At 41.1% G+C, this 24,191-nt stretch overlaps 2 long non-coding RNA genes across 2 annotated transcripts in view; one reads left to right on the plus strand and one right to left on the minus strand.

The window, feature by feature from the left end:
- Nucleotides 1–19,259, plus strand: LOC117520388. The gene is made up of 3 exons (XR_004563631.1): nucleotides 1–12; nucleotides 103–106; nucleotides 19,193–19,259. It is a non-coding gene; the product is annotated as an uncharacterized LOC117520388 (long non-coding RNA).
- The window catches only part of LOC117520387, a 22,785-nt gene continuing 5,539 nt past the window's right edge, over nucleotides 6,946–24,191 (minus strand). Inside the window, exons 3-4 of the long non-coding RNA XR_004563630.1 lie at nucleotides 14,735–14,739; nucleotides 6,946–7,015 (exon numbers count right to left, since the gene is read on the minus strand). This is a non-coding gene — a long non-coding RNA (uncharacterized LOC117520387). The remainder of the gene's footprint in view (nucleotides 7,016–14,734; nucleotides 14,740–24,191) is intronic.

Below are 24,191 nucleotides of genomic sequence, written 5' to 3' on the forward strand. Positions count from 1 at the left end.
AGAAAGGAGCAAGTCGTTGGTAATTTTAAGAAGAACAGTTTCAGTACTATGGAGGGAATCAAAGCCAGATTGAAATTTTTCATACAAGTTATTGGAGGAAAGGTGGGTTTGTAGTTGAGTGGCAACAGATTTTTCAATAAGTTTTGAGATGAAAGGAAGATTTGAAATGGGGCGAAAATTATTGAGATCAGACAGATCGGAACCAGGTTTTTTAAGGACAGGAGTGACAGCGGCAGTCTTGAGTGAAGGTGGTACAGTTCCAGAGGTGAGGGAGGCATGGATTATGGTAGTGATGAGAGGGGACAACACAGGAAGAGAAGCTTTAACAAGGACAGTGGGGAGTGGGTCAAGTTGACAGGAAGAAGATTTAGATTTTTGAATAAGTGTGGCGATTTGATTGACTGTAAATGTAGAGAATAGATGGGACAGGGCAGGAGGACATGGGAGGGGTGGGTGTGGAGCAGAAAGGGGGGAGAGTTGCTGGTGGATGTGTTGGATTTTCGTGGTGAAAAATGAAGCCAGGGTATTGCAAAAGTCAGTACAATAAAGATGAAATGGTAAGTCCGGGGGTTTTGTGATGTGTGAGAGGAGTGAAAAAAGTGCTCTAGGATTTCCTTCATTTGCGCAGATTAAACCAGAGTAGTATTTGGATTTAGCTATAGATATGGAATCCTTGTAGTGGATGATATGGGCTGAGTACATTTCCTTATGAATGGTGAGTCCAGTTTTGCAATAAAGTCTTTCCAGCTGACGGCCTTTAGTGTTTATATGTCTGAGAGTGGAGGTGAACCAAGGTGCAGTATGGGTGAAAGAGACTGAGCGGGTTTTGAGTGGAGCCAAAGTGTTAAGAATGTTATGGAGATGGGTGTTGTAGTGTGTAAGAAACTCATCTGTTGTAGAAAGACTATCAGCACTGGGGATGTTATTAATGTGAGAATTTAAATTGTCCAGGTTAATATCCTTGATGTTACGGAAGTAAATAGTACGTGGAGGGTTGGATTTTGAAAAAGACAATGTGATACTGAATGATAGGAGCAGATGGTCAGTAAAAGGGAGTTTTTACAGTCCATAGGAGCAAGTCCTGAGCAGCAGATTAAATCAAGAATATGATCTTTGTTGTGTGTGGGAAAGTTGACAAACTGTTGAAGTCCAAAACTGTCCAAACAGGATGTAAAGTCTTTTGTGAGAGAGTTATTAGCATTGTCCATATGAATATTGAAGTCACCCAGTAGTATGATATTAGGTGAGATTGTGGATAAGTGGGTGAGAAAGGCAGAGATGTCAGTGATAAAATCCTTGTTTGGTTTTGATGGTCGGTACAGAGTTGCGATGATGGTGGGAACAGGTCCAGAGAGCTGGCAGACGGTGGCCTCGAATGAGTGACAGGCAGGAACATTCATGGGCGCCACCCTCCAGGTCTCCCGGTAGATCATCGCAAGACCGCCCCCTCTGCCGGTCCCACGAGGTTCAGTGAGGTAAACAAACCCCGCTGGAGTAGCATCATTGAGAGCAGAGAAGTCATTTGGCTGTTGCCAGGTCTCAGTCAGGCACAAGATGTCGAACTTACAGTCCCTTAGGAGATCTTGGACGAGATGGCCCTTACTCGTGAGAGAGCGGATGTTTAAGAGGCCAATGTTGACTGTAGAGCTGCTGAGACTGGGTGCCCCGTTAGCCGACCGCGGGACGCAGGTCAGCACAGCTGGATTAGCCCGGCGTCCAGTGTTCTTCGGCAGTCGGCATGCGGTGGACCAAAATGAGTTTATTGAACTGGAGTTGTCATACTGGAAGTGTCGCCGTGAGCCCCGGTGTGTGCTTCTCCGCCAGGGAAGGTAAAGGATGTCCGGGTGTTGAAGCAGAGCAGGCGCTGGTGAATCATGTGGATTAAAATGAAGTTTGAACTGAGTGGCTGTATATTGAAAAAGTGCTGATGTCTGGTGGATAACAGACAGGATGAACCAGCAAAGTACGAGCCACACACAGCAGATCCACATAGCTAGGCTGGGTTGCAGCAGGAGATGGTTTCTTGTAGCAGGTAAGCTAATCACTCAGTTGCACGCTCCAGTGACAGTTTTACATACTAAGCATGATGAATAGATGGGTTGATAGCCCACACATAAATCATACTTTCAATGTCCAGAAAATGTACATTTAAGCATTAAACCCACTGAGCAGCGGCAGCCAAAGCGCGCCAGCGTTCACTCAACCGGAACCGGAACTATTAAAAGATTAATAGTCAGATCAGCGCATCACTCAATTTACCTAGTTATTAAAATCCATGTTTTTGCGAAGATGTTTATTTACCTGGTTAATTCATACAAACACAGGGAAGAAGCTATTATGGCTCCTTCATGGATTATGAGACAGGAGCGTGACCTTTATCTCAAGGTGAACATTGGTGACGATGCCGCAGTCCATCACTACGCTATTCCCTATGATGTTACACACAGGGCACTGCGCAAACACCCATACTGACATAGCATCTGGTCATGATTCTAGCAAATATTATCCCCACCCCCCCGGGGGATTCGGCCAAGAAAATGTGATAATTTCACTTTTTCCAAATGCAGATGAACGAACACAGTGAATACCACATTGTGTAATAAATGCAATCTCTTCACAATTGTGTCTCACAATTTTAAAAAAAAAATCACAATTACGAGGTCTGTCCGTAAAGTATAGGTCCTTTTTATTTTTTTCAAAAACTATATGGATTTCATTCATATGTTTTTACGTCAGACATGCTTGAACCCTCGTGCGCATGCGTGAGTTTTTCCACGCCTGTCGGTGACATCATTCGCCTGTGAGCACTCCTTGTGGGAGGAGTCGTCCAGCCCCTCGTCGGAATTCCTTTGTCTGAGAAGTTGCTGAGAGACTGGCGCTTTGTTTGATCAAAATTTTTTCTAAACCTGTGAGACACATCGAAGTGGACATGGTTCGAAAAATTAAGCTGGTTTTCAGTGAAAATTTTAACAGCTGATGAGAGATTTTGAGGTGATTCTGTCGCTTTAAGGACTTTTCACGGTGCGAGACGTCATGCAGCGCTCTCAGGCGGCGTCATCAGCCTGTTTCAAGCTTAAAACCTCCACATTTCAGGCTCTATTGATCCAGGACGTCGTGAGAGAACAGAGACGTTTCAGAAGAAGTCGGTTTCAGCATTTTATCCGGATATTCCACTGTTAAAGGAGATTTTTTTAATGAAAGACGTGCGGACGGGTCCGCGCGTCGGGACGCAGCCGACGCAGCGCGGCGGCACAGGAAAAACACCTCTGTGTTGATAACCATTTGTTAAAATCCAGTTGGCTTTTGATGGCTTTCAGTGGAGTGAGTATATGAGAAATTGTTTATCAGCTGGAGATGTTCCAACTTGTCCTCAAGGCTTCCAACAGAGGTGTTTTTCCTGTGGCGGAGCGTCGCGGCGGCTGCGAGCCGACGCTGCAATCCGCCCGCACGTCTTTCATTAAAAAAATCTCCTTTAACAGTGGAATATCCAGATAAAATGCTGAAACCGACTTCTTCTGAAACTTCTCTGTTCTCTCACGACGTCCTGGATCAACAGAGCCTGAAATGTGGAGGTTTTAAGCTTGAAACAGGCTGATGACGCTGCCTGAGAGCGCTGCGCAACGTCTCGCACCGTGAAAAGTCCTTAATGCGACAGAATCACCTCAAAATCTCTCATCAGCTGTTAAAATTTTCACTGAAGACCAGCTTAATTTTTCGAACCATGTCCACTTCGATGTGTCTCACAGGTTTAGAAAAAATTTTGATCAAACAAAGCGCCAGTCTCTCAGCAACTTCTCAGACAAAGGAATTCCGACGAGGGGCTGGACGACTCATCCCACAACGAGTGCTCACAGGCAAATGACGTCACCGACAGGCGTGGAAAAACTCACGCATGCGCACGAGGGTTCAAGCATGTCTGACGTAAAAACATATGAATGAAATCCATATAGTTTTTGAAAAAAATAAAAAGGACCTATACTTTACGGACAGACCTCGTACACCGAGTTTCTCTTTCTGTCAGTAGAGTTCTTGCTGCTCAGATTCTTACACAGATCCTGAAAGAGCCGATCCCTCAAAAAGTAGAGCCGTTCCTATCAAATATATCCTATTAAATTGAGATTGCAATATGTAGACCTGGGTTTGAATACCGGTCACACTACCTGTCTGTGTCCTTGGACAAAACACTATCTACATCGTCTCAGTCCAGCCTGCTGTAAATGGGTACCAGGCTTCTTGGGGAAGTAACCTGCTTCAGACTGACGTCCCATCCAGGGATTATCAGACTCTTATTGGCTTCACACTATAGAGTCCGGGGATAAGCACCAGCACCAATGGCCATAACAGACAATACAGGACTCAGTGTAAATGGACAATGTGACAAGTGATTCAAATACAACTGGAAACAACCACCATAACTTCAGGCCAAAAGAAAAGGGGGAAAAGAGAGGAAGAAAAATCAAGATGATTCATTACCAAGTGTCATTTTTAGCAACTGTAGAGATTCACCATTGTGAAGCAGGTACAATAAATGTGATGCAAAGAGACATTCATAAATATTTATACACCGATACAGATCAGGTATTAAATCCTGAACCTTTGTGTCCTGGCTCTTTAGGGTTTTTTTCCACTGCAGGGATTGGATTCTGACTATGATACTACCAGTCTTCGAGGGACTACGACAATCCTAGCTGCAGGCATAGAACCTGCTTCAGTTTCCACCAGGCTGGATTTCCTCCGATTTCTATGTAAATATGGAACAGGGATGCAGAATGGGGTTATCCATTTCTGTTCAAGGTATAAAAAGTAGAACACTCTTATTGCATCTTGCAAGTTCCAGTTACTGAGTCAACTAAAAGCCCCATAATGACCAAATTGCATTTAAGCCAAACACTATTAGAGTTCTGACACAGTAAACATAAATACAGGCCATTATAAGCAACGTAACTGTATATATAATCAGCCACTTTATTTGACATCAATGATCTTCGCTTTAGATGAAAGAAAGTCACTTTCTGCCTCCCAGTTCGATCTGCTTGAACTACAGAATTGTTTCAGCTCCACATCACAACACAAGTCACCACAAGATGCTACATGCAAATTAAGCCACCTTGACACTAGCGTGAATTTGATCCCCACAGGAAGCTCGTCATAAATGGTTGTAAACTGAAAATTTTGAAATGTTCAAAATTTCTGGCACTCAAATTTTGTGCCACTTATGTGAACTAGTTGGCAACATTGTGCAGCCTATTCACAAACACTACGTGTCACTGCATGTCAATACATATTGCGTGCAGGGCCTCGCATAGTTTACGCACAGTTTACAATGAGTTTACTAACTGGCACGATGAATTGCGTGCCAGTACGGGGATCAAATTTGTGCAAGTGTCAAGGTGGCTTAAAAAGTTTAAACCTGACCCAGCCCTTGACAAGCACATTGGCAACAGGGATTAAGGACACTTACCACTCAACCGCCAGCTGTGTTATTCTTTACATTTACATTTTGGATAAAATGTGGTTTTCTGACAAAAGTTAAATACAACTCCTTGTCTACTAAACAAGAAGGCCAGTTTCTTTCATGTAAAGTTCTAGATGGCTCTGTATATTATAACGTTGATCTGCAGTGACCCCCGTCAGATTATTTGATCCAGTGGCAGATATCAAGTCATTAGAACTCCAGAGCCTTGAAAGATTGAGGCTATCACCTTGCCAACGGGTGCCACCTACCTGCAGTTCTGAAGAGGTGTTACCATGGCATTAGCATTGCTTGTGTGAACAAAGTTATTTCAGACTCTCACTGATTCACAGCAGACACAAACTCAGTCTCCAATATATAAGGCAGATACGGACATGGAGGCTAAGACCCGAGGGCTGTAGCATCTGTTTGTTTTTTGGTGGGGTTTTTTGGTGTTGGACAGTGAAATGTACTCACTGCAGAGCTGGCTTCCATTATACTCACCCCTATAACCTCACATGGGTCACAGCACCTTGGTGATGGGAGCAATTTTAGATGCACTGATCTGCAGTGGATACAAACTCATGATCTCCAGTACATATAGTGGGCACTCTGACAAGGATACTGAGGCCAAAGGCATCTAGGATCCATCACTGGAATGTCTCGCTGTGTCTGAGGTGAGGGGTTACTCACTGCATAGCGTAATACCCCTGGCTTCCTTTACATTTAGACTTTTTGTATGAAAAATTTCATTTAAAAAAAGTGTTTGTGGTGGTGGTGGGGGGTCTACCTTGGAAACCAAACAGACTTGTTCCTGAAGCTTCCACTACACACACAACGCCATGTCACAAAGTTGGGACAATACAGAAAATGCAAAATAAAATCCCACGCAGCTTTGTTTCATTGCAGACAGTATGAACCAGTGATATATCATGGTTTGTGTGCACAACTTCATTTCATTTATTAATATAAAAATATCCATTCCTGTATTCCAGGCCTGCAACATATTCCAAAAACAATGTTGGACAAAAAACATACACTTTGCAATGTTGCCTTCTCTGTTGTCTTCTCAACACTGAAAAGAATTTTTTCAGTATTGAGGATACCAAACAAGTATTTCAGGTGTTATTTTATGACATTGGTCCTGCAAATACGTCTGATGCTCTGAAGACCTGACCTGGAATTGGAAGTAGTTTTTGAAAACACTGATGTCTGCATATGTGAATAAAGGGTCTCAGGGGGTTAAGCTGTGCAACAGTGCAGGCTCAGCATTGTTACAATTTTTCATTTTAATATTCCCCACACATTCTCTATTGGGGACAGCCCGGGATGGCAGGCAGGCCAGTCCACTAAACATATCCTTTTCTGATGCAGCCATGCCTTTGGAATGTGTGCACAATGTGATTTTGCATTGGCTCAGAAAAAATACATGAATATTCCTGGACATTCCCAAAGTAATCCCTTGGAAGCCCTGTGGTTATATCAGCTATTGATGATGCAGTGTCATCTGAGGGATCGTAGATCATGAGTGTTCAGCTTAGGCTTGTGCCTTTGCCCTTTACACTCTGAAATTCCTCCAGATTCCTTCAATCATTGAATGATATTATACACTGAAGAACATTGTTTTTAAATATTTTAATTTTCTCACGCATTGCTTGACAAACTGGAGAGTCTCTGTCCATCTTTGCTCCTCAAAGACTCAGCCTTTTGTGGATGCTGCTTTTGTACCAAATCATGATGACAATCACCTGTACAAATATCATCATCATCATTAGTATTATGCTTCATTACTAGCTCTGAATTACCCATGTCCCCTTTTTGTTTGTTGCAAACCTGAAATACAGGAAGGGATGCATGTTAAATGAAATGACGCTGACCACACAAAACATAAAATATCTTACTGCTTACCTCATACAGTCTGCAATGAAATAGAAGTCAAACTAAATACAAGAATCACTGCAGGGTTGTTGTTGTTTTTGTTTATTTTTAAAAATTTTCCATACCATCCAGCCCATCCAGTCTACATGTGTTTTGTGGACTTGGAGAAGGTGTATGATTGGGTACCCCGGGAGATACTGTGGGAGGTATGGAGGAGGGGGTCCCTTCTCAGGGCCATTAAATCTCTGTACTCACAAAGCGAGAGCTGTGTTGGAGTTCTCTGCAGTAGGTCAGTTTCATTTCTGGTAAGGTTTGGCCTCCGCCAGGGCTGCACCTTGTCACCAGTCCTGTTTTTGATATTCATGGACAGAATATCGAGGAGTAGTCAGGGGAGGAGGGTCTTGAGTTTGGTGGACTAATCGCTGCTTTTTGCAGATGATGTGGTCCTGTTGGCTTCATCTGCCTGTGACCAACACTCACCGGGTCAGTTCGCAGTAGAGTGTAGAATGGTTGGGATGAGGATCAGCACCCCTAAATCTGAGGCCATGGTTCCCAGCAGGAAACAGATGGATTGCCTACTCCGGGTAGGGAATGAGGTATTTCCCCAAGTGAAGAAGTTCAAGTACCTTGGGGTCTTGTTCACGACTGAAGGAGCAATGGAGCGGGAGATTGGCCAGAGAATTGGCAAGGGCGGTGTTGCATTCTCTTTACTGTACTGTTGTGCCAAAATGTGAAGCTCTCGATCTACTGGTCAATCTTCCTTCCTACTCTCACCTATGGTCATGAGGGTTGGGTCATGACAGAAAGAACTAGATTGTGAGTACAAGGGGCCAAAATGGGTTTCCTCAGGGGCGTGGCTGGTGTCTCCCTTAAAGATAGGGTTTATCATCTGCAGGAAACTCCTGTGGGATGAAACCACTGGGGAAAACCCAGGACTAGGTAGAGATTATATCTCCACACTGGCCTGGGAACGCCTAGGTCCCACATTCAGAGGTGGTTAATGTGGCCCAGGAAAGGGAAGTTTGGGGTCCCCTGATGGAGCTGTTTCCGGATGAGTGTTGATCCCGGATGAGTGGTTGAACATGAGTGAGTGTCATGCTAAATTATTCCTACATCCTGCACAATGCAGCTGCAAAAACTCTACAGAAGTGAAAATATTCAGTGAATAAATGGTTGCCATGTCCAACAGTGTTTAAGACAGGGTTCAACTGCTTATAACTGCTATTTGTGCTAATCTCAATGGCATTTCCTGCATTTTACATCATTTAACACATCTTTGTTAATATTGCAAATATGATAACGTATCCGAGTCTTAAGATATTATCTGATGGAAATCCCCGCAGTAATCTGAAAGCCCTAAAGACCAAACAAGATGTCGAGAGTGATGGACAAGGAAACGCTATAATTAAAGCGTTATCACAAACACCATGTGTCAGTAAGTTAGCGAGACAAAACGTGCAGAATGCTGACAGACGCATGCTGAGTGTTGATAGGAGAAACATCGACTCAAGAAAACAGATTCATTAAAACACTGAAAATTTGCTGTCAGCTGTAAAAACGTATAGTAGAGTGGAGGAGAGGTGAGAGTGGAACCTCCTGAGGTCATTATTAGAATGATGTATTATGTCAGATAAATAAAGAGATGTGTAGTCTAGAGTTGGGAATTTATTGACGACTGAAAAACCTGAGTAAAGGAACATGGGTGTGAATTTAATTGTGCAACCTCTGTAGCTGACAGACAATCTAAAACCGTACAGAGGACTCCCTGCTCTCACATTCTTAATAAGTTCGCTCGACGTGGGTGGATCGTTCTCACCAAGGACAAAAGCATCAAGCTGTGCTTCATGAATCTAATAATATCCGCTTATTTATTTTGTACATCGCAGGTGCCGCCATCGAGATACTCAATTCGTGGTTTGATGAAAATGGACACTTTATTTTTGTGGAAGTGTTGCCTTATGGAATACATCCTTCATAGTGACATCCTGCAATGATATGATTAGTTTACAGTTTAAGATGATCCCCCTGTGGTTTCATAGTTCAGCCCAAACATCATCTTCCAAACAGAAGCAACAATATAAGCCTGTTTCTCCACTGGCAGAGAAAGCTCTGTATCCTCCAGCAATATTCTGCTCTGGTTTTATTTAAGACATCAGTAATAAAGAATCGTTGCTATGTGTTTTCCCCCAAATCCTGACCTCCAAATTCCTGACACCACATCAAATATGTTGGGGTGGGGGTGGAGAAAATACTGGATTTCTGTCACATCAGCACTGCTAGCACAGACAAAGGGGAATCGCCACTGGCCAAGCTAGAGGGAACATATTTTAATACGGATGTCACCTTGCTACACAACACTGAAGTATCAAAACTTCTGCTGTATTTTCTTTTTCTTTTTTCTTTTTCCCTGTAAAAGTAACTAGCTCCATGTGGGAATGGAGTGCCTAGTATTTCTTTTCAGTCCCAATTTGGCATTACAGAGGCGGTAGCTCACTGGGATGGGAGTTAGGCTTCCAGTACACCTGGAATCAATTCTCAGTCATGCTTTATCCTTGGCCAAAACATCTGCATTTTCCCAGTCCACCCAACTGAAAATTGGGGCCAACCTTGGCAAGGGAAGTAACCAACTTTGGACTGGTGTCTTTGCAGTAAGGCATCGTAGACTCTCATTTGGGTCATTCTACGGACTTTGGGGATAAGCACCATCAGTGAGCCTACATACGATATTGAACTTCTGCAATTATAATGGTGTAATGATACATTAACATTTTAAAGCAACAACTTTGCAATGGGAAAGCCTGATACAATATTGTTCTCCCCTGCCACCACCTCACAGTCTACAATTTCTTTCCTACATCAGATGTAATCAACCTGTGTGCAGAGTCTTGAACTCTTATGTCACCCTGTGCTTCTTCTTCTTAAAATGAGTATTTGACAGCCATTTCCACCCCTTTAGCAAAATCTACTATCTCCCCTTCTACATTCCTCTCCGTGATACCATATCGACCAATTACTTCCTCATCACCTGTGTTCCCTTCACCAACATGCATTTTGAAGTCCTCTCCAATCAATGCTTTTTCATCCTTGGTACCCCCTCAACCAACTCACTCTAGAAATCTTCCTCCATTTCACACTCTACCTGTGGTGCATATGCACTGATGACAGTCATCATCACCCTGTCAATGTCCAACTTCACACTCACCCTGTCAGATGCTTGCTTCACCTTTAACAAACCCTTCCTTCAGAAGGACCCCAACACCATTTCTCCTTGCATCTTCAACATTTCAACCCAACTCCAATGCTCTTACCCTTACTTGCCTTCTACTCTTGAAGACACAGTATGTTCACCTTTCTCCTCTCCATTATATCAACCAACTCTCTCCCTTTGCTAGTCATACTGCCAACATTCAATATTTCAACTCTCACTTCTAAACTTTTAGATTTCCTCCTCTCTAGCTCCTTCCGGATATTGCTGACGGCATCCTGTTGGGACAACAGCACCAGTGGCAGTTGTTAACTCAGGCCTCATCTGATCCAGTAGGAAATCTGATTTGTTGTCTAATGTGTTTGGTTTCCCAAAACTTTACACCAAATCCTACTCATTTATTGTACATTTGACCAACACTCTGAATGCAGTGGCTTACGCAGATATTGTGGCTGATATCTGGCAAAATTTACAGTGTTATAGTACATTGGGAACCTGCAGTCAGGATGCACTGGCTATATCAACCCGATCTCATGCCAGTTTGTGATGGCATCATGCAAAGTGATTTAATCATATTAGTTCATGATATTGTCACAGAATGCCTCACATTTACGTGAGGATGTCACAAGATTTGGGGTGACGTGGGGGGGTGGGGGGGTGCAGAAGCATTTTGGTTCGGGTTAGTTTAAAAAAAAAATCATGAACAAAACTTGACCGTGTCATGAAAATGTGATCCATTTTGTGATGGTATCACAAAAAAGCATGAGACTGCGCTGGATACACTGTGGCTGAGTTTGTTGCCAGGCAGAATTCTCGCCATAAATATAAAATATAACGCAATGCTAAAATATCCTCGGCCATATGATGATAGAAATAGGAAACAGAATGTGACCTTTTGACCTCTTAAAATAGGTCAAGGTTAGCCATAATTGAAGTTGTCCAAGGTCTGTGTCCCAAGAATGTTCCCTGTGAATTTGAAGACTCTGGCAGTAATAGAAATGGACGTATGCTGATCACAGACAGACGGACGGACAGACGGATGCAAAGTCTTTGCAAGACCTGATGGCCATATTTTGGCCTCGGGTAAAAATTGGCTTTACTAAGTGAGCACATTTATTTTATTTTTTTCCCCATCTCAAAGAAAATAACTTTTATAGCATCTTTAATAAGCACATAACTTATTTGGATGCTGAAGCAAATAAATGTTCCAGTATGTTCAAGAACCTGCAGAAGAGCTAAACTAATGCTTCAGCTCATGCGTCATAAAACTTACCACATGGTGTTACGGTTTTAGCTGCAAGTCAATTACTGAAATTATGCTGATTATTTTAATATATGTAGCAATTATTCTTGATGGGTTGCCAGAGCTTACATGAGAAACAAGCCTGTTTTCTCGGCATACGAGTGGAAAACTCAAATTTCATCTTCAAGAAAGTAATTAACTGCATTGTGATTTTTTTTTTTTTTTTTTTTTGGCAATCTCACTGAACGTAAAATTATATAGTTCAAAGACTATCAACTAGTGTATAACAGAATGTGACTACATAACCAACTGATCTGCAAATACCAAAATCTGCAAATAAATTAATATAAATCTAATAAAATACACAAAGATAATAAATAGCGAACTGAAACGCACGCAAACATGGGGACAACATGCAAAATCCACACAGAAAGGTCACGGGTGCACTGCAAAAAAATGTCCCTCAAAATAAGACAATCTGAAATCAAGTCAAATTGTCTTACATTAAGCAAAATAATAATAATAATAATCTGCCAATGGGGTAAGAAAAATTAGTATAGAAGTATCTAAACCAGCAAAATGTCAAGGCTCTAAATCATCAAAACGTAAAACTAGACAAAATTCTTATTTTAAGATTAGCCTCCTTTGCTTGAATGATTTAAAATCCATTTGGATGATCTGAAATCGATTGCCTTTCCTTGTTACTGGTTAAATAGGGGAAACCGGGGCACGGTGAATCACGAGACATAGTGAATCAGTAGCTATATCTGCAAAACTACATATATATTTGCAGCAGTTTTGCCATATTTTTATGCATAAAGACACCCCCCCTTATAAATTAGTGTTTTGTTTTTGGATATATTAAGGGTAAAACTAAGTGGCAAGTGAAGTCAGTTTGTTTCCTATCAAATTTTTCCTATCAAAAGAAAAGTAAATTTTATGGATGTCAGTGTGTTTGTAATTATTTATCACAACAGAGGAAAGGCGGCCCAAAGAATTGTTATTAGTTGGAAGACTACCCCGTCCAACTGATGAGCATGTGTTATGTCTTCTCCAGACCATCAGCTATTTGATAACATGACTCATGTGTGTCACATGCACCCAGGGCACAGTGAATCGGGGCACAGTCTAGAAAGTGTTTTACTAAGCCCCAGTATCAAGTGGATGACAAATATTACTTGTTGAAGCTTATACATTTAATTTCCCATGAATTATTTCTATAATTTGTGTATATAAACAACTGTTTTCAAGTTTGAACAGAAATTAGTTGTATTTATAATAGTTTCTAAAGGACTTATATCACTATATAAGACACTCACACATTACATTGCTAGATTATAGTTTGTATATGCATCATAATCTTGAAGAAATCTTTATAATCACGTGTTTTTTCATTATGTTCTAAGTTGATTCACTGTGCCCCATGAATTAGTGTCTGGGGTACAGTGAATCAAAAATGTTTTAATCAATTTTAAACACCTGTAATTTACATTTGGGGAAACATAAATAACACAGCCTTATAAACAATAACTTCTGTATTAAATCCACAATAGAATGATATAAACCTATGCATAATGTGTTTATTCTGCCACAAAACATTTCTGATCCACTGTGACCCGGCTTCCCCTACAGTTTGATATTAGCTGGAAAAAAGTGAGATACATTTTTGTGAAGACATTTTTTTCTTGTGTAAAAACATAATAATAAAAATACTTGACAAGATTATTTTTCTATTTAGACAAAAATTAAGTCAAATTTTCTTTCAACAAGTCTATTTTCTTAGATTTCAGTTTTTGCAGTGTGTGAATTCTTAACCATGTGCAACATATAATTTCAATTCAATTCAATTTGTTTTTTATATAGCGCCAAATCACAACAAACAGTTGCCCCAAGGCGCTTTATATTGTAAGGCAAGGCCATACAATAATTATGTAAAACCCCAACGGTCAAAACGACCCCCTGTGAGCAAGCACTTGGCTACAGTGGGAAGGAAAAACTCCCTTTTAACAGGAAGAAACCTCCAGCAGAACCAGGCTCAGGGAGGGGCAGTCTTCTGCTGGGACTGGTTGGGGCTGAGGGAGAGAACCAGGAAAAAGACATGCTGTGGAGGGGAGCAGAGATCGATCACTAATGATTAAATGCAGAGTGGTGCATACAGAGCAAAAAGAGAAAGAAACAGTGCATCATGGGAACCCCCCAGCAGTCTACGTCTATAGCAGCATAACTAAGGGATGGTTCAGGGTCACCCGATCCAGCCCTAACTATAAGCTTTAGCAAAAAGGAAAGTTTTAAGCCTAATCTTAAAAGTAGAGAGGGTGTCTGTCTCCCTGATCTGAATTGGGAGCTGGTTCCACAGGAGAGGAGCCTGAAAGCTGAAGGCTCTGCCTCCCATTCTACTCTTACAAACCCTAGGAACTACAAGTAAGCCTGCAGTCTGAGAGCGAAGCGCTCTATTGGGGTGATATGGTACTACGAGGTCCCTAAGATAAGATGGGACCTGATTATTCAAAACCTTATAAGTAAGAAGAAGAATTTTAAATTCTATTCTAGAATTAACAGGAAGCCAATGAAGAGAGGCCAATATGGGTGAGATATGCTCTCTCCTTCTAGTCCCCATCAGTACTCTAGCTGCAGCATTTTGAATTAACTGAAGGCTTTTCAGGGAACTTTTAGGACAACCTGATAATAATGAATTACAATAGTCCAGCCTAGAGGAAATAAATGCATGAATTAGTTTTTCAGCATCACTCTGAGACAAGACCTTTCTGATTTTAGAGATATTGCGTAAATGCAAAAAAGCAGTCCTACATATTTGTTTAATATGCGCTTTGAATGACATATCCTGATCAAAAATGACTCCAAGATTTCTCACAGTATTACTAGAGGCCAGGGCAATGCCATCCAGAGTAAGGATCTGGTTAGACACCATGTTTCTAAGATTTGTGGGGCCAAGTACAATAACTTCAGTTTTATCTGAGTTTAAAAGCAGGAAATTAGAGGTCATCCATGTCTTTATGTCTGTAAGACAATCCTGCAGTTTAGCTAATTGGTGTGTGTCCTCTGGCTTCATGGATAGATAAAGCTGGGTATCATCTGCGTAACAATGAAAATTTAAGCAATACCGTCTAATAATACTACCTAAGGGAAGCATGTATAAAGTGAATAAAATTGGTCCTAGCACAGAACCTTGTGGAACTCCATAATTAACCCTAGTCTGTGAAGAAGATTCCCCATGTACATGAACAAATTGTAATCTATTAGACAAATATGATTCAAACCACCGCAGCGCAGTGCCTTTAATACCTATGGCATGCTCTAATCTCTGTAATAAAATTTTATGGTCAACAGTATCAAAAGCAGCACTGAGGTCTAACAGAACAAGCACAGAGATGAGTCCACTGTCCGAGGCCATAAGAAGATTATTTGTAACCTTCACTAATGCTGTTTCTGTACTATGATGAATTCTAAAACCTGACTGAAACTCTTCAAATAGACCATTCCTCTGCAGATGATCAGTTAGCTGTTTTACAACTACCCTTTCAAGAATTTTTGAGAGAAAAGGAAGGTTGGAGATTGGCCTATAATTAGCTAAGATAGCTGGGTCAAGTGATGGCTTTTTAAGTAATGGTTTAATTACTGCCACCTTAAAAGCCTGTGGTACATAGCCAACTAACAAAGATAGATTGATCATATTTAAGATCAATCTATCTTTAAGATATTTTTATAGAGCAACAGACTCTTTTTCCAGGCTAAGTGAAGATCTTCTAAATTAGTGAGATGCCATTTCCTCTCCAACTTACGGGTTATCTGCTTTAAGCTACGAGTTTCTGAGTTATACCACGGAGTCAGGCACTTCTGATTTAAAGCTCTCTTTTTCAGAGGAGCTACAGCATCCAAAGTTGTCTTCAATGAGGATGTAAAACTATTGATGAGATACTCTATCTCACTTACAGAGTTTAGGTAGCTACTCTGCACTGTGTTGGTATATGGCATTAGAGAACATAAAGAAGGAATCATATCCTTAAACCTAGTTACAGCGCTTTCTGAAAGACTTCTAGTGTAATGAAACTTATTCCCCACTGCTGGGTAGTCCATCAGAGTAAATGTAAATGTTATTAAGAAATGATCAGACAGAAGGGAGTTTTCAGGGAATACTGTTAAGTCTTCTATTTCCATACCATAAGTCAGAACAAGATCTAAGATATGATTAAAGTGGTGGGTGGACTCATTTACTTTTTGAGCAAAGCCAATAGAGTCTAATAATAGATTAAATGCAGTGTTGAGGCTGTCATTCTCAGCATCTGTGTGGATGTTAAAATCGCCCACTATAATTATCTTATCTGAGCTAAGCACTAAGTCAGACAAAAGGTCTGAAAATTCACAGAGAAACTCACAGTAACGACCAGGTGGACGATAGATAATAACAAATAAAACTCGTTTTTGGGACTTCCAATTTGGATGGACAAGACTAAGAGTCAAGCTTTCAAATGAATTAAAGCTCTGTCTGGGTTTTTGATTAATTAATAAGCTGGAATGGAAGACTGCTGCTAATCCTCCGCCCCGGCCCGTGCTACGAGCGTTCTGACAGTTAGTGTGACTCGGGGGTGTTGACTCATTTAAACTAACATATTCATCCTGCTGTAACCAGGTTTCTGTAAGGCAGAATAAATCAATATGTTGATCAATTATTATATCATTTACCAACAGGGACTTAGAAGAGAGAGACCTAATGTTTAATAGACCACATTTAACTGTTTTAGTCTGTGGTGCAGTTGAAGGTGCTATATTATTTTTTCTTTTTGAATTTTTATGCTTAAATAGATTTTTGCTGGTTATTGGTAGTCTGGGAGCAGGCACCGTCTCTACGGGGATGGGGTAATGAGGGGATGGCAGGGGGAGAGAAGCTGCAGAGAGGAGTGTAAGACTACAACTCTGCTTCCTGGTCCCAACCCTGGATAGTCACGGTTTGGAGGATTTAAGAAAATTGGCCAGATTTCTAGAAATGAGAGCTGCTCCATCCAAAGTGGGATGGGTGCCATCTCTCCTAACAAGACCAGGTTTTCCCCAGAAGCTTTGCCAATTATCTATGAAGCCCACCTCATTTTTTGGACACCACTCAGACAGCCAGCAATTCAGGGAGAACATGCGGCTAAACATGTCACTCCCGGTCCGATTGGGGAGGGGCCCAGAGAAAACTACAGAGTCCGACATTGTTTTTGCAAAGTTACACACCGATTTAATGTTAATTTTAGTGACCTCCGGGTGTCATTACTGCCGACGTGAATTACAATCTTACCAAATTTACGCTTAGCCTTAGCCAGCAGTTTCAAATTTCCTTCAGTGTCGCCTGCTCTGGCCCCCGGAAGACAATTGACTATGGTTGCTGGTGTCGCTAACTTCACATTTCTCAAAACAGAGTCGCCAATAACCAGAGTTTGATCCTCGGCGGGTGTGTCGCCGAGTGGGGAAAAACGGTTAGAAATGTGAACGGGTTGGCGGTGTACACGGGGCTTCTGTTTAGGGCTACGCTTCCTCCTCACAGTCACCCAGTCGGCCTGCTTTCCTGGCTGCTCGGGATCTGCCAGAGGGAAACTAACGGCGGCTAAGCTACCTTGGTCCGCACCGACTACAGGGGCCTGACTAGCTGTAGAATTTTCCACGGTGCGGAGCCGAGTCTCCAATTCGCCCAGCCTGGCCTCCAAAGCTACGAATAAGCTACACTTATTACAAGTACCATTACTGCTAAAGGAGGCCGAGGAATAACTAAACATTTCACACCCAGAGCAGAAAAGTGCGGGAGAGACAGGAGAAGCCGCCATGCTAAATCGGCTAAGAGCTAGTAGCTACGCTAAGCTAGCGGATTCCTAAAAACACGCAAAGTGAATAATGTGTAAATAATTTAGAGGTGATTCAGCAGAAGGAGTGCTTTAGTTAAGGCACGTAAAGATTACACTGGGAAACAAATCATAATCTAGATAACTAGATCAATCTAACTGCGCAGATTAAACAGCTAACAGATACAGAAAAACACCGCTGTGCTCCGGAACAGGAAGTGATACAATACCGCAGTGAGAGCCAACCACCAGATTGGCTCTCACTTTGATTACAACCAAATTCCTCCATTTTCTGAACCTGTTTACTACAGTTCAGGGTCATGTGGGGGCTGTAGCCTATCCCAATGGACAGTGGGTGAAAGGCCACCAATCTACTGTAAGGCCAAAAAATATGCTGTGTACTAGTTAAGGGGCAACATCCTCTTAATGCTGCACATGTTAAACATGACAACTAGATTATCCCAGTTTAAAGGCTGTTTGGAATGTGACCGCCGTATACAGCAGCCTATCCACCAAAAACAAATGGTCCAATAGCTGTGAAGCAGCATTAACATTCAACTCCGCTTCACAGGGTTGTTCCTGGCGATTACTGCAGACAGATTAGACAAGAATAAAAACACTTCATCACTTTGCAGCTCCGTGCTGCCGTGATGAAATGGCACAGCTCTTTACCTCCCCGGTGATTTTCCACAATAATCCTGCAAAAACAGTGTGTGCACTTTTTGATTTTGGGGGGAGTCCAACAGTGTTTGACTGAGCTGTAAGAGAACTGTGGATGAATGTGTTCAGGAAAATCTGTTCATGCTGAGACTGATGTGGAAATTACAAGGAACATCTGGTGATCATCCAGTTGAAAGGCCAATATTGGGAGAAGATATTGAACTCACACCACTGATCTACTTCATTTATTCTATTTAGATTTTATCTTCCGTTATTTTGACGTCTTTCCAAGGAATATTTTAACAGTGACACAATGAATGGCTTCAGGCTATTATTAGACGATAATCCGGGGAACAAATGAGGAGTCAGCATTCTCAATTTATCTTTCAGTCAAATCCCTGCTCTGCTCATCTGATTTTTCTGCCAAGTCTCAATTCTAACTGGCAATGCTGCAGAGGAATGTAATACATCCATCAATTTGCAGAAGCTTTCTTTCATAATTGTCTTTTTGTGACAGATTACAGGAATCGCATTTAGTGCACAAACCAGATCACAGAAATACATCAAATGTGCAGACTGATACAAGGATTTGATTTTCAGTAGCTGACATGATCTGCTCCGAGTCGTCAAGGACAAGTTTGGTTTTTAAGAATTAAGCCAAGGTACATTTCTTACCAGCTATTCTGTGCACAAAAATATTTACGCCTACTGTCAGTGCTGATTTGTTTGCTCACCAGAAAACCTCTCCAGACTTTTCACGACAAAGATGAAAATGACGATAAAGAAGAAATAGATGAAGGTGACAAAAAGGAGCCTTTGTCATTGTACAACAAAATTTGTCCTGTGCATTAAATAAGAATGTTTTTTGATTGTGGGGGGGAAACCTGTGCAGGCATGCAAACTTGACACAGAAAGTGCAGGAAGCAATCCCACGACCTTCTTGCTGTGAGGCACCAGTGCTATCCACCAAGCCATCGTGCTGCCCATATCCATTCAAAATTGTTTTGCACATCACTGTAAAAGGGAAGAACAGCTAACATTCTGATTGGATGATATTATAGGACTACAACACGCCCACAAATAATACACTGGATAAACCCCACCCCTTTGTGTCCTACAGACACACATGCATTCAGTTTACTCATCCGCATGATAGCGTCTTGGACTTGTACATGCACCAAATGGGGTTACCTTCTGCATTTTAGACCATGCACCAAAGATCATCAAGATGGAGCCCATTAAGTTATATCGTTTGTTTATATTTCCCATTTGACTAGTCTTGTGTGCTCACACTCATCTTCAACCCTTTACTCCAATTAAGGGTGGCGGGGGGCGGATCCTATCACAGCAGTCCAAAATGCTATTAATGGGGGTGGGGGGAGTCAAGACTTATAACACCACACCCATAGTCTATATCAGCAGAAAACAATGACCCTACCTACGTTTTAAGACTGGTAAAGGGCTGACATCAACAGATATATAGACGAGCTCTCTCCAGTAGTTCAGATCTGTGGCCAAAATTGGCCAAAATTACTGGATCGATATTAGAAATTTGTTTTGTTGATGTTTTACTAGACAGTTAGCAAAGTACATCTGAGAGACGTGTTTATGAGCAGATAAGTTGTTTTGAGACGGGGGGAAGAAGTGGTATTGTGCAATCCATAATAGTCAACAAAAATAAATAAAAAATAAACCTCCACTTATTTGGCCATATTTCCACAGATATTGTTCCTTCACAGTATACAGTGGATTTTTTTTTTTTTTTTTTTTTTTTTAACTCCGATGATGGTTGCCCCATTCACTTTCATTCCTTGGTTCCCAAATTATTTCCATTTCTCAAGGTGAGTAGAGCATTCAAAGACTCAATTTCTGTAACTGTAGCAAAGTCAACTCATCCTTGCAATCTCATCAAAATCAAATCATGCACATATCCGATATTACCTAATAAATTCATTAGCAGAGCACATTATTTAATTGTATTCGCGATGTAAAGCAGTGGCTGTCCCAAAACTTCCTTTACCTGAATGATGGTAAAACTGAGATCATGGTGTTTGAGCGCACTGGCATAGCAAATGTGGTAACACCAAATTTTGGTGCTTTGGTTGACTATGTAAAACCAGCTGTCAAGAATTTGGGAGTGATATTTGACAGCTGTTTGAGGTTTGATCAACAGATAAACTCTGTTGTCAAAGCTAGTTTTTTCCAACTTTGCCTTTTGGCTAAAATAAAGCACTTTCTCAGTAGACGTGATCTTGAGACAGCCATTCATGCTTTCATCAGCTCCAGACTTGATTATTGTAATGCACTTTATTCGGGCATTAATCAGTCGTCTCTTGCACGTCTCCAGTTGGTGCAGAATGCTGCTGCTCGTCTTTTAACAAACACTTTTAGACATGAGCATATTACGCCCGTCCTGTACTCACTCCACTGGCTTCCAGTTCATTTTAGAATTGATTTTAAAATTTTAGTGTTTGTTTTTAAAGCTATTTATGGCCTTGCGCACTTTGCGCACCTACAGTAGGACATTAAGGGCGTCTGGCCAGCTTTACTTAGATGTTCCGAGGTCAAGATATAAACGCTGGGGTGATCATGCTTTTGCGGTAGCCGGCCTCAGACTGTGGAACGAGCTACCTCTTGAGTTACGTACTATTCCTGACCTAGCACTTTTTAAATCTAAGTTAAAGACTTATTTATTTAAACTGGCTTTTAACACTTAGTGGAGAGGTGACGTTCTGTTTTTTATGTGCTGTTTTAAAATTTTATTCTATATGTGTTTTATTTTTGTGAATTTGTGCTTTTACTGTTTAGCACTTTGGACACCAGTCAGTGCTGTAAAGCGCTTTATAAATAAATGTTGATTGATTGATTGATTGATTGACATCTCCTCACAATCTGAGCTAGCAATCTGCTAATTCTCGAGGTCGAAAATTCTATGGTAACGGAATTACAACAGCAGCAAAATCTGGACATATGGCATCTAACCATGACAGATTAGCTCAGATTGTAATTCTGTTACCGTAGAATTGCCCAGGTCGGCGCCCATGTGACGTGGTGAAGTGACCAATCCGAAGGCCGCTTGGTGACAACACACTCGGGCTATATGATGTTCTATTGAAATCAGCCGGTTATTGTCATTGCCTCGAACGCTGAGGTTTATACACTAAGATGACCTGAAATGAACCATTGCACATTCAGTTGACTTTACTGACAAGTCTGACCCCTTTGAAAAGTGACCAAATTACATGTATTTGTATTGACCTCAGTGATGTTTTCACCAAGAAAAACCGCACCTTGAAGTTAAATGCTCGGATGACGAACCTTGAGAATAATGCAGCCACTACCCATAAAATGCAAATTTCTTGAAGGCTGAAGTAAATTTGTTTTTAGAACTGTTTATACTTTGGCAGAATGATTCACAGTCTTGTGGCATGATGTGTAGCATTAATATTTGCTGCCTTAAGCTATTATATGTGGGCTACATTAGCCAAATATCCAATGTAGATCTAGTTAATAAGTTAGTTATCTGAAGGGAATGTACATATTTGCTATCCTGCGTCTTACAACTGACTGATAGATTTTCTCTTCTGTGAAAGATTTGACAGTGAGGAAAATGTTTTGGGAAACTGTGTAGCTAACCAGCGGGATAACCAGAGTCACAACGCACATTAGTGGAAACACTGTGGATTTGGTTCCCGCACGTGGTTTTGCTCTCATGAATATTGACATCTTGCCTCTTACATCGGTGGTCTCTGACCACTCACTTATCAGGTTTACATTTATGCTGCCGCGTTTAGAGGAGCAACAACCTTGTCTATTACTGCAGCGACATATTAAACCTGTTCCTAAATGTTTTAAAGCTGCAGTTATTAAACCATTACTTAAGAAACCTAATCTTGACCCTAGTGTATTGAAAAACTATCGGCAGATATCAAATCTATCATTTTTCTCTAAAATTCTGGAAAAAGTGGTGTCACAGCAGCTTGTAGACTATCTTACTGAGAATAATCTCTATGAGCCACTACAGTCTGCTTTTAAAAAATATTATTCCACAGAGACGGCTCTCACTAAAGTGGTGAATGGCCTCCTCCGAGCAATGGACTCTGACACCACTATGTTTTTGGTGCTGTTAGATCTTAGTGCTGTGGTTGACATCATACCTGTTCAGTCATTCTCACTGTTTTTTGTATAATAACACTACTTCTAAGCTTAGTGACATGAAATTCGGGGTTGTCCCTTTATGTAGCACCCCTTGGGCATATACTGCAGCATTTTGGGATTGACTTTCATTGTTATGCTGATGATACTGCTGATTGGTCCAGCAAGACATCGGCATCAGTTTGACCAGCTGGCACTTAGTTTAGGTTTGTGTGTTACACATCACACGGACAAAGTGGGGAACCCTGGGGTAATTTTTGATCCTACGTTGTCCTTTGACCTCCACATTGGAGACATTAGGAGGACTGCTTTCTTCCATCTGCAAAATATAGTGAAAATTCGTCCCATCCTGTCTATAGCTGATGCCGAGACTCTGATACATGTATTCATCTCTTCCAGATTGGACTACTGCAATGCTATATTTTCTGGTTTATCGCAGTCCAGCATTAGGGGTCTCCAATTGGTTCAAAATGCTGGTGCCAGACTTTTGACATGAAGCAGAAGGTTTGACCACATTACACCCGTTATGGCATCCCTTCATTGGCTTCCTGTCTCTCTGAGATCGGATTTTAAGGTGTTGTTACTGGCCTATAAAATTGTTCACAGACTGGCACCTCCCTACCTGGCTGACCTGGTTGAGCCCTACGTGCCGGCTCAAGCCTTGCGTTCACAGGGTGCAGGACTGCTGTGTGTTCCGAGGATGAATAAAAAGTCTGTGGGTCACAGAGCGTTTTCTTATCTCTGTGGAATAATCTCCCGGCGCAGATATGCCAGTCGGACTCTGGAGATTTTTAAGTCTATTTGAAGACCCATCGTTTTTCTCTGCTTTATCATTTGTATTTTATGTTATTGTGTGTGTTTAATTCTTTTTATTTTTTTTATGTTTGTATTCTTTTAATGTGCTTTTTAATCTTTAATTCATTTTGTTCTGTTTTTCCAAGTTGAGGCAACCCTGTTGTGAATTGGCGCTATATAAATTAATAAATTTGATTTTGGACATTTTACAGATGTAATGCTGTAGGACCTAGAGAAAAGGGATGTAGTAGCACATAATTCCACAAAGTTAGCTATATAAAGTAAAATAAATTAGATTAGATGGAATTTTATTGATCCTTTGGGAAGACTCCCTCAGGGACATTGAGGTTCCAGCAGTATTGTATTGCAGCATACAGGATAAGAAGCACACATATTATCAAAAGTGAAAGTTAAAAAGAAAAACAGTTTACAAATATATATATAAATACACAATATAAATACCAGACATACCGATCAAGGTGAGTCTGATTCTGTTTTTGAGCTTCAGAGATGTGCAGGACCATAGTACGATGAGGTAGAGTGGTCACTCAGGTACCCATTTACTGCTGGGGCATGAGGTGTCAATCCCAACTGGGACTCAAACCAGTGGCTTTCTGCACAGAAAGCCATCACGCCCCCACGGGGAGAAATAACACCAATATAAAAAGAGAGAAACAGACAGTGACACAGTCAAGTGCACTACTTGTGGGTGAAGTGAAATCTTTGGTCCTCACTGCTTGGCTTTGCCTCCATTGAGAAATTGTTCAACTAATCATTCAGTTCATAAGATATGTCAGAAAGCTGTGTTTGAAATGCTTATCTCAATTTCACAGAGCACAAGAATATAGCTTCTCATTACTCATCCAAAATGTGTTCATTTACAACCAGTCATGAACAATTTCTCAAATTTGCCAACAGAAGTCAAATTCAAACAACATCTCCATTGAAATAGATCCATTAAACACTTCA

The sequence above is a fragment of the Thalassophryne amazonica genome, chromosome 11 (assembly GCF_902500255.1).
Source record: "Thalassophryne amazonica chromosome 11, fThaAma1.1, whole genome shotgun sequence".
NCBI classification, from domain to species: domain Eukaryota; kingdom Metazoa; phylum Chordata; class Actinopteri; order Batrachoidiformes; family Batrachoididae; genus Thalassophryne; species Thalassophryne amazonica.